Raw genomic sequence first — 10,835 nt, 5'->3', positions numbered from 1 at the left:
ATTTAGAAAGGTCACATCCACGCCATGCTTTTAAAGCACAGGACTGCCTCCCCCAAGAATCCTGGGAATTGTAGTTTACCCCTTTACACTTCCTCGGGGTCTGTAACAAACTACAGTTCCTAGGATTCTTGGGGGAAACCATATATTTTAATTGTATGAGCCTGGAGGTGACCAAAGTTTGATAAATATGATATCCGCTGGAGAGTGCAAGTATTAGAGCTTGCAATGAGACCTTAGAACCTTTTAGATCAGAGCTATTTAGCTGCTCACATTTAGTGACTGTTTCTTGATCACCCAACCAGTTCTGCACTTCTCAGCATTCTGCCTAACCCTGAAATGACTCTGGTGATTCAGGGCCAATTCATATGCACATGGCAGTAGGGTAACCAGATACAAAACAGGGCTCCTGCACCTCTAATCATTGTGTAGAAGAGAACTTCAGTTGATGTACGTAGCTTGTCATGCAAGCATTACCTGCTGAAATTTCCTCTTCCACACAATTATTAAAGGTGCAGAAGCCCCAGATTTCCACATTCCACATAACTATTAAAGGTGCACAAGCCCTTTCCTATTTTGCATCTGGCCATCCAATGTGAAGGGAAGATGCCCTACGTTGGGGTTTGGGGAACCTTGGGCCCTCCAGTGGTTGCTGAACAACAACTCCCACCAGCCTCAGCAAGCTTGGCCAATAGCCAGGGATGGTGGAAGCTGTAGTACAGAAACAGCTGTGGGGGGCAAAGGTTCCTCACATCTGCCACAGGTGCAATGGAATGCACTAGTGATGTTTAGGGGCATAAATTCAGTGGGATGTCTTCCCAAGCTGTGTTGTGCATGCATCAGACACACCTGCTTTTTCAAGTGTCAGAGAAAAGCAATGTGTTTTCTTGGGGAATTACTGCCTGATCCTGTGCACATATATTCCACTGAGGGCTCAGAACTGCATCCTTAGAACAAGGACACACCAAGACATTTTGCAAGATGAGGAGGCTAGACACTCTATTTTAACACCTGACACAGAACCCCCCCCCAAGTACCTCTCTTTGGCAGTAAACAAAAGCCAGCAATAACACATTAGACACGTAGCCGTTTGCTGCTGTTTTAATCAGTGGTGGATTTCTGGTTGGTGGGGCTCTGTGCACAACCCTTTTGAAGAGCCCTATTCATGGCAACCTAAACATAAACACAGATATTTCCAAATTAAGGGTATATGAGGAGAACAATCAGGAAAAAGTGGTATGATTATTATGGTGCCTCTGCGCTGGGCTTCCCCCACTCCAACAGCTTGGGAACAATCTCTGTTATATGGAGTGCAGGAAAGCATTGCCACATGCTGCCCTTACCCTCATGTTCCATCGTAGCTGCCTGATCCACATACAAGCAGAACCAAAACAAACAGCAGGAAAAAGACAATTGCAAGATTCTTCCTCCACCACCACCCTTTCCAAATATCCCCTCATGCAGCTGCCTGCTATGTACCTGGCAGGCAGCAAAATGAGCAACATGTGATTCTCATGCTTTCCACACCCCAGAAAAAGCTTTTAAAAAAGGAGCTGCTGCCTAGTGCTCCATGTGGCTGACAGGCAACAAAACAAAATGAATCGAGCAGAAAATAGGTGGATCCTGTGCTTTTTCATTTACCATATTCCAAAAACTCCTCCATAGTCAGAGCAGCTGCCTCCTGCTTGCTCCATCTGGCCAGTGGGCAGCAAGGCAAAGGAGAGGCAAATAGAGATTTATCCACTAGGTCCAAATTCTCATTTAAATACAGATTCAGTACCACAAGCTCTGGAGACATTGTGGCACGCTGATATGTAAAGTTATGTACCTCATTAAACACTTGTCCCCCCAAATTTGCCACTTTTGGACCTGTCCACCAGGAGTGCCTATAGCTGCCTCTCCCCCCACATCCTCGCCAGCACATAGATGGAAGTACATTTATACAGATACAAAAGTTTGCATTTAAAGGCGATGAGCGCTGCAACCCCAGAGTCGTCCGCGACTGGACCTAATGGTCAGGAGTCCCTTTACCTTTTTTACCCATTTCCAAAACAATATGAGAACAAAAAACAGCCATCCTTCAAAATTCACACTCATCTGAATTTTGCGATGCAGTTCTCCAACCAGTCAACGTGTACAAAAATGCATCTGTTAGGGGAAGTGTACATAAAAAGGAATCTATTCAATAAAAATAACAGGAAAATGCATTATATTTGAAGCTATTGCTTGTAAACAATGTGAGTGTTAGTCATACCCTGCTCTGATGGAGACAGCGAGTGGAACAGCAACTGGAATATATTCTTGTTCTTGATATGATTATATCCAATATATCATTTAATTAGTATATATTGTCTTACAATACAATGTACAACTAAAGTATGCTTTGAGTGTTACAGTGGTACCTCGGTTTAAGAACAGCCCTGTTTACGAACTATTTGGTTTAAGAACTCTGCAAAACCTGAAGTAGCGTCCCGGTTTGCAAACTTTACCTCGGTCTAAGAACGGAAGCCAAATGGTGGAAGGGCACCGGTGGCGGGAGGCCTCATTAGGGAAAGCGCGCCTCGGTTTAAGAATGGATTTCCGGAAGGGACTAAGTTCGTAATCCGAGGTACCACTGTATTTGAATATAACAGTGGGGTGGATGGAGTATTAACTCTCATCTTAATCAGTAATCTTTTTGTAGTGTGAATATGAAACCTCCTTGTGCCATGCTGCTTGTCTGCATTACAAATGCCTCCCTTCTGCCCTTCTCGCCCACATTGATCCAGTGTTCACAGAAATAGCCTAGTTCACAAAGAGAGGCCGGGAAGTGTCATTTTTAAAAGAAAAGAAAAATTGCACATGAAGCCACTCTTAAGAAGCTGCTCCTACCGGCCAATTTGCTTCCCATGTCCTAAAGCCCACGAGATGAACTTTCTGGCCGTTGCACCCCACTCTCCTTATTCTTTCTCGCGTTGTCGCCAGAGCCTCCAATTGGCAACTGGTCTAGAAATGGGGGATGCAAGACGGCGGCCATCCTCTTTGCTCTGCTCTTGAGACACCATCAGCACAATGCACCCTTTGCTGGGAGCTCCTTGCCTGCCTGCAATGGCACAGATGCGGCTGGAGATTTTAGCTGCCTGGGTGAGGCAGACAAGAAGAGTCAGATGGAGGAGCTGCAGAACCACACATCAGGACTCTGCCAGCCTCTTCCTCTCAATGACATACCCTTATCTCACTTCCACTCGATTTGCTGTCTGCTCTCAGTAGCCATGTGCAAGAGTCCGTACCCAAGATCATCTGGCACAGATTAGTTACTCCTTTGCAACTTGCGGCTGCTCTGCCAAAAATAAAAATAAAATAAAAAACCAGGGTTGCCAACTGACCTGGGGCCCAATGTATATTGGCAGAGCTGAACAACTGTGCAAAAAGTACAAAACAGGATGAAGTTTAAAAGACCTTAAAAACAAATGTTATTTGCCTAGCACCTGAAAAGCGAGCAAAAGGGCAAAGTGTGTCTATCTGTGAAGCCCATGGCTTAAAAGGTTCTTTTGCTCATAACCACCTCCTGAATCAGTTTGCAATATTACTCAGAAGGCATCAGGCTTGTTTCTAGGGTGGCCATTTACCCAAAAAGGGAGGACACAGATTTGCACAAAATGTGCATATGCACACACACACACACACACACATTTAGAAATAGTTACCATAATTTAAGCAGAACTACATTTCACCATAGTGGAGAAAACTTACCTACTTGAGTAAGTTTTTGTTTGCTCTTAAAAAAAATGCTTTCTTGTTTTATTTTTCCCCTCCCTCTCTTTTGTTAAAGTATTGTCTGAAATGCTAGTTTAAAAAAGTAGGAGATTGCCATTCCATTTTTATGCAAAATAGCAAAACCCTCCATAGATTGCTTGGAAGCCAAAATCTGTTCAGAGCAGAGGCCTTGGTAGCAGATGAAGACTGCAATCTTAAGTACACTTACTAGAGTATAAGGCATGGGTAGGCAAACTTAGGCCCGGGGCCCCAGATCCGGCCCAATCGCCTTCTAAATTCGGCCCATGGATGGTCCAGGAATCAGCATGTTTTTACAAGTAGAATGTGTCCTTTTATTTAAAAAGCATCTCTGGGTTATTTGTGGGGCATAGGAATTTGTTCTTTTTTTCCACTCCCCAAAATATAGTCCGGCCCCTCACAAGGTCTGAGGGACAGTGGGCCGGTCCCCTGCTAAAAAAGTTTGCTGACCTCTGGTATAAGGCCTTTAAAAGGTGGCCAGGTGCCTAACCTTACAGAAGACAGTCCTCTGCCTGAGGAGCTGCTGAGTCCAAGTCCAGCCTAAAGCTAAAGAGCTTCAAGAACCATAGGAGTTGGGACCAACTCTTCTAGAGTTGGAGTTGTTGCAGTAAGAGCTCCCTTTTCCCCTATGTATCTAAGGATGCAGTCCTACAGAGATTTACCTGGAAATAAGTCCAATTAAACCCAGTGCTGAGGTATATCCCAAGTATCTTTCATCAACCCCAGGACAAGACAAGAGAGGCATCTGGGAACCTATTCTCTTCCAAAAACACCATATCCATAGCCAAAATATATTCCAGGTATCTTCAGTAGGATACATCAATTGGAACATCCAGTAAGTATTGGGGAAAGTGTAACCATCAATCACCCTATCAGTTAGGGGCTCACATACATTTCCTACCTCACAGGGGCTCTGTCTTCCCTCACCCACCGCTCTCGCTTTAGTTTAGGATCCTTACACAGGAAGCTGCCTGATACTGAGTCAGACCACTGAAACATATAGCTGAGTATTGTCTTCACAGACGGACAGTAGTTTGTCAGGGTTTCTGACAGGGTTTGAACCTGGGACCTTCTGTGTACAATGCAAGTTCCCTACCACTGAGCCAGATCCTGTCCCCTTAGGAAACCTGAAAGATACCACAAGAGTCATTAAAAAAAAAAAACCTAAGGCATCCCTAAAGTACCTCTATTAAACATCAGTCTGTCTGCTCCCCTTTGAAATCCATTCAAGTTGGTGGACAGTTTAAAGTAGACAGTTGTGTCTAGTTTAACTATGTACTGTGTGAAGTTGTGCTGCCTTTTCTGTGTCATCATGGATCTCCTGCAATTTAGCTTCATCAGGTGACTGCAATTTCTAATATTATGAGAAAGAGAGAAAAACATCTCTCTGTTCATGCCCCTCCCATGAAGGGAATGGGGAAAAATTCAACTCAGTTCCCACTTAAACTCAAATCTCCCTAATTGGCACTTTCCAAAACAATCTGAAAACCGAAAACATGGTCATCGTTTTAAATTTGCACTTGTCCAGATTTTTCAATGCAGATTTTTTTAGCCCAGTGAAGTTTACACAAATGCATATACTAGAAGAAGAAGAAGAGTTTGGATTTGATATCCCGCTTTTCACTACCCGAAGGAGTCTCAAAGCGGCTAACATTCTCCTTTCCCTTCCTCCCCCACAACAAACACTCTGTGAGGTGAGTGGGGCTGAGAGACTTCAGAGAAGTGTGACTAGCCCAAGGTCACCCAGCAGCTGCATGTGGAGGAGTGGAGACGCGAACCCGGTTCCCCAGATAACGAGTCTACCGCTCTTAACCACTACACCACACTGGCTCTATACTAGGGTAAAGTGTGCATATAAATGCACACAATACGGGGGGGGGGGTTGCAAAAATGAGAATATTAGGCAAAAAAAAGTCTGTTAGGAGAAAGGTGCACTAAAATTCTGATGGATTTTCATGAGAATTTAAACAAAAATGGTAAATTGTTGTGGAAATATGGAGCACTGAATTTAAGATTGAACAACATGGGAATATGAGAGAAACTGAAATAAACAGTTCCAAAATCATCTGGGCTGGACACATTACCCTCCAAAACTCTCCCCAGCTTGGTCCTCGCTGGCCTCAAATCACAGATGCTTTGCTTGTACCTTATGGCTCATTTGGTGTGTTTCTCTCTGCCCGGTACTCTTTCTCGGAATTGAGCCACTGTGGAAGGAATGCCAAGGAAAGAAGAGGAGGTGGTGTCACTGTACCAATTCCACCCCGAGTCTCTCAAGAGCCTCCCAAGGTCAGTTGTCTTGCCTTTCATTTCATGGAGAAGTGACTGAGAAACTGGAGCTGCTGGAAGAATGACAGGCGAGAGAGAGAGAGAGAGAGTTTAGATTTGGCATGGGCAAAATGGGGCAAGTGAGGGTTTCTGTAGCAATGAATAGCAGGGCAGTCTCTACCACACAGAAGGACAAACTGACCTGCTTAAAGGGGACGCCATGAGGGTTGAGGTGTGGGAAGGGGGGGGACACAGATGGAGACAATGTCAATGTAGTCAGTTAGAGTACTGCAGTAGGACTGGGGAGACCCAGGTTGAAACCCATCTTCCAATGGGTGGTTTGAGGCCAGTCTTTATCTCTCTGCCTAACCTACCACAGCATTTCCATGCGCTACTCTGGTTCGCCAGAAGCGGCTTAGTCATGCTGGCCACATGACCCCGGAAGCTGTACGCCAGCTACCTCGGTCAATAAAGCGAGATGAGTGCCGCAACCCCAGAGTCGTCCGCGACTGGACCTAATGGTCAGGGGTCCCTTTACCTTTACCTTTAACCTACCACACTTTCAGGTGTGGGGATAGGCAATATTGGGTGTGCCAATTCAGAATGCCTCGCTTGCACCCTAAACAGAAGCACTCCATTCTGCATAACTTTTTTGCAGTTCCCACTTGTTCTCTCTAATAGGAAACCCGAGTGGTTGAGGGCAGATCCATACTGTATACCGTATTTTTCACTCCATAAGACGCACTTTTTGCCTCCTAAAAAGTAAGGGGAAATGTCTGTGCATCTTATGGAGCGAATGCATGGTCCCTGGAGCCGAATTGCCTAGGGGCCAAAAGCAGATCGTGCTCTTTTTTTTTACAAAGAGAGAAGGGGGTGTTGAAACGAAGCCCCTGAACAGCTGTTCAGCAAGTGATGGGGAGAGAGATAAGGCTCCCTTTTGAGCCCCACCCCCTTGCCCAGGCCTCCATTGTTGAATGCAGAGGGAGGCTGTTTGTTTCCCCAGCGACATGTGACTGGCTGATTAGATTATCTGTCTGGAAACTGTAGAAATGGCTGTAGGACTAGAAGCTGCAGAACTGTGAGTTGAAACCCATAAAAATGGGGCTTTTCCTCTTTGAAAAAGAAGCTGCACCACTTTAAGCCTCTCTCGCCCTGATCTGGCCACAGTGATCCATGCGACGGTCACCTCCAGACTTGACTATTGTAACTCGCTCTACGCGGGGCTGCCCCTAAAGCTGACCCAGAAACTCCAGCGGGTGCAGAATGCCGCGGCGAGGCTCCTTACCGGGTCTTTGCCGCGGGACCACATTCATCCAGTGCTTTACCAGCTGCACTGGCTCCCGGTGGAGTACAGGATCAGGTTTAAGGTGCTGGTTTTGACCTTTAAAGCCCTATGCGGTTTGGGACCCTCGTATTTAAGGGACCGCCTCTCCTGGTATGTCCCATGTAGGACCTTAAGGTCCTCAAGTGATAATCTTTTGGAGGTCCCGAGCAACAAAGACGTTAGGTTGGCCTCAACTAGGGCCAGGGCCTTCTCAATATTGGCCCCGACTTGGTGGAACAGCCTATCACGGGAGACCAGGGCCCTGCGGGATTTGGCATCTTTCCGCAGGGCCTGCAAGACGGAGCTGTTCCACCTGGCCTTTGGGTTGGTTTCTGTTTAATATTTATGCTTCATCTTTTATTGGTGGGTTATTTTGAAATTGAGACCTGCAGTTTTAATTGAATTTTAAATTTGTATTTTAATCTGTTATTTTAAATTGATCGTTTTTATGTTTTTTGTTGTGATTTTAATTGATGTTAGCCGCCCTGAGCCCGGTTCTCTGGCTGGGAAGGGCGGGGTATAAATAAAATTATTATTATTATTATTATTATTATTATTATTATTATTATTATTATTATTAGCTGATCCTCAAAAAAGCAGGGCTTTTCCCTTTGCAAAAAAAAAAAAACTGCACCACTTTCAGCTGATCTCAAAAAAACCAGGGCTTTCCCCCTTTCCTCCTCTAAAAACTAGGTGCGTCTTATGGAGCGAAAAATACGTTATTTAAAGCATATCTGACATACATTTAAAGGACATGACTTCCCCCAAATAATCCTGGGAGCTGTGGTTTCTCCCTCACGAAGATGTAGTTCCTAGCACTCTTAACAAATGACAGTTCCCATGATCCTTTGGGGAAAGTCATGCGCTTTGAATGTGATTTGAATGTATGCTGTGGATCTGCCCTTGAACGCCTGTCAATACAGAAGTGGTAAGGAGCCACCCTCAAAGAAGGTGGTGGCTTCTACCTAACTCAGAAAGCATCCTAGGTACACAGAAATGCAAATGTTTGTAGGTTCAAAGGCTTTTAAAAATCAAACAAGCAAGAGAACTGTCTGACAGGAACATAGGAGCTCCATTTAGTCAATGCTAAGCCATAGAATAGCACTATGGAAACAAGTCTGGTGAGCCTTGGCCTCTCACCCTCCCACCTCCCTCTTCCTCTTTTGATAGAGCAATGAGTAGCACTTTGGAAGCATTTGTCTCTGTTTTCAACAAGCCACAGTTTATAGTTATATTTTAACCACAACAAACTATGGTTAGTTTTAAGTATGGATTGTCTGAACAAACTTGAAATCATGATTTTAAAAATTCCAACTTCTTTCTAGAAACTAATATATTGCTTTAGTCTCTATGCCAATTATGTGCATTCCAGTTTGAGCTATGAGATGTTCATGTGTCCACTGAAAAGCAGTGAGGTGTGTTTGGTTTTTCGTGTGTGGGTTTGTGTAAAAAAGAGAGTCAGTTACACTTTCTAATTTTTAAAGGAACTTAATTTATGACAGCTTAAATGAGAACATTCCAGTCCAACAATCCGGGATTGGAATAGGAGTAGAAGCTACCCCCCGCAATAACCAGTGGATAAGGAAGAACAAATCTATCCCGTTTTGTTTCAGTTTCTCATTTTTCCCAGTCTTAAAGTTTGTTCCCCACATTTCTGCACCCCTTTGTGATTTTTAAAAAGGTTTCCCATGAAAATTCATCAGCATTTTAGTGCAAAATTTTCCTGACACGTACATTTCTGTATGCAATTTGGCTTAATATGCATACATTTTGCAAATGACGTCCCCATATATAATGCATTTCATATGTCATTTTTACCAATTACGCATTTTTGTTATTCAAACTTTCCTCTAATGTAAGTTTTTCCCCCTACACATTTTTGGGTTGGAGAACTGCATTGCAAAATTCAGAGACGAGTGAATTTTAAATATATCCTGTGTATTCAAATATATTCCGTGTCTTGTTTCAGGAAGTGTGAATTAAGAAGGTTTGTATTAAAATCCAAATTGAACCAAGTTTCTCTCCCATCCCTATGCCTGGCCTGGCATCAAGTAAATCAGAGGCCCAAAGAGTGGCCCTTGAGAATCTCTCTGGGCCACTCCCCTCACTAGTTGTGCTTTACACCCAACTATTTTTGCCTGTGCCCTTGAGCTCTGATGATGCCTCTTGCTAACCTGGATGGAGGATAGAGACATGTGTGTGCAGGAACTAGACAAGTGTACAAAGGCAAAATTTACATATGTTGTTCTGCCCACTTTTGCCTCTGTTCCTGCCCACCACTGGCATGTGGCCCCCAGATGGGAATGTGGCCCTCAAGCTGCAAAATATTCCCACACCTGAAGTTAAGGGGATGCTTTCCATTGGCTCAGCATAGCACCAGACATTTGGCTGTCTTTGCGTAAGTAAAAGACAGGAAGCATGTGGCGTAGACTGATGACAATTGCAGTCTTCTCTGATAAGTAACAGGGCCCCCATGCTGTGTTAGAATTTTTGTTTTTAAGCGTGCTCGCGAATAGACGTCAAGCATAGGCACAGCGGGAAAGTTCTGGTGTTCACACTCAGCTAGTGGGTGTTTTGGTGTGGGAATCAATTTCAGCAGCTGCCTTAAGCTCAGTCTAACAGTTGCCCTAAGCAGGGTTATAACCAGTGTTTAAGAAACAGCATAGACAGTTCCAGGATTCAGGGTAACAGGAAATTGCTACAGACAACCTAATACCTCAATGCATGCAAGTATTTCACAGCACCCATGCAATGCCGGTATGAAAAATGCGAGGCTATTTCCCCTCCGTTTAATCTGGCGTCACCTAGGTTTGCAAAAGTCTGCCAAGCCCATCAACTGCAATGGCCCCGTCATAGGGTTGCCATATTTCAACAAGTAAAAACCAGGACAACCCTAAAAGTTGTAGTTTTTTTTTTTTTTAGATTTCCCCCTGGACATCCATTCCGCCTTTGAAATCCCAGTAATGCCTGGGAAATTCCGGACGTATGGCAGCCCTACCCTGTCAAATATCACCGACAAGGAAATGAGACGATTCAAAACAAAGATGATTCTAGAGGGCTAGAAACCCTGTTTGCTCATTGCACTCAGCGGCAGAGCATATGCCCGTGCTCCCCAGAGTGGGCGCGCTCCCGAGAGGGGAGCGAGCCGCTCATGGGGGCAAAGTGAGCCACTAATGGCGGACATTTGGCACGCCGCCCACCTGCGACTGACAAGCCTCCCCCAAGCTGTCAAAATGGAGGAAGGGGGGAATGCCGCCGGCAAAGCAGCACAGCTCCCCCCTTGCTCCGACTCGAGGTAGACTTGGGAGTTGCGGGTGGGCGGCACACTGCATGTCACCCCCCTCAGTGAGGGCACCCAGGGCAGACCACCCCCCTTCCAACACCCGATTGCACTTCTACTGTGAGCCGCATGTGGAATTGCAACAGACTTTCCAACACCTCAGAAGGAACAGGGCTATATACATCCCATTGTATA

The sequence above is a fragment of the Lacerta agilis genome, chromosome 8, assembly GCF_009819535.1.
Source record: "Lacerta agilis isolate rLacAgi1 chromosome 8, rLacAgi1.pri, whole genome shotgun sequence".
Taxonomy (NCBI): domain Eukaryota; kingdom Metazoa; phylum Chordata; class Lepidosauria; order Squamata; family Lacertidae; genus Lacerta; species Lacerta agilis.
The sequence above is the reverse complement of the archived record's forward strand: the minus strand, read 5'-3'. Positions refer to the sequence as shown.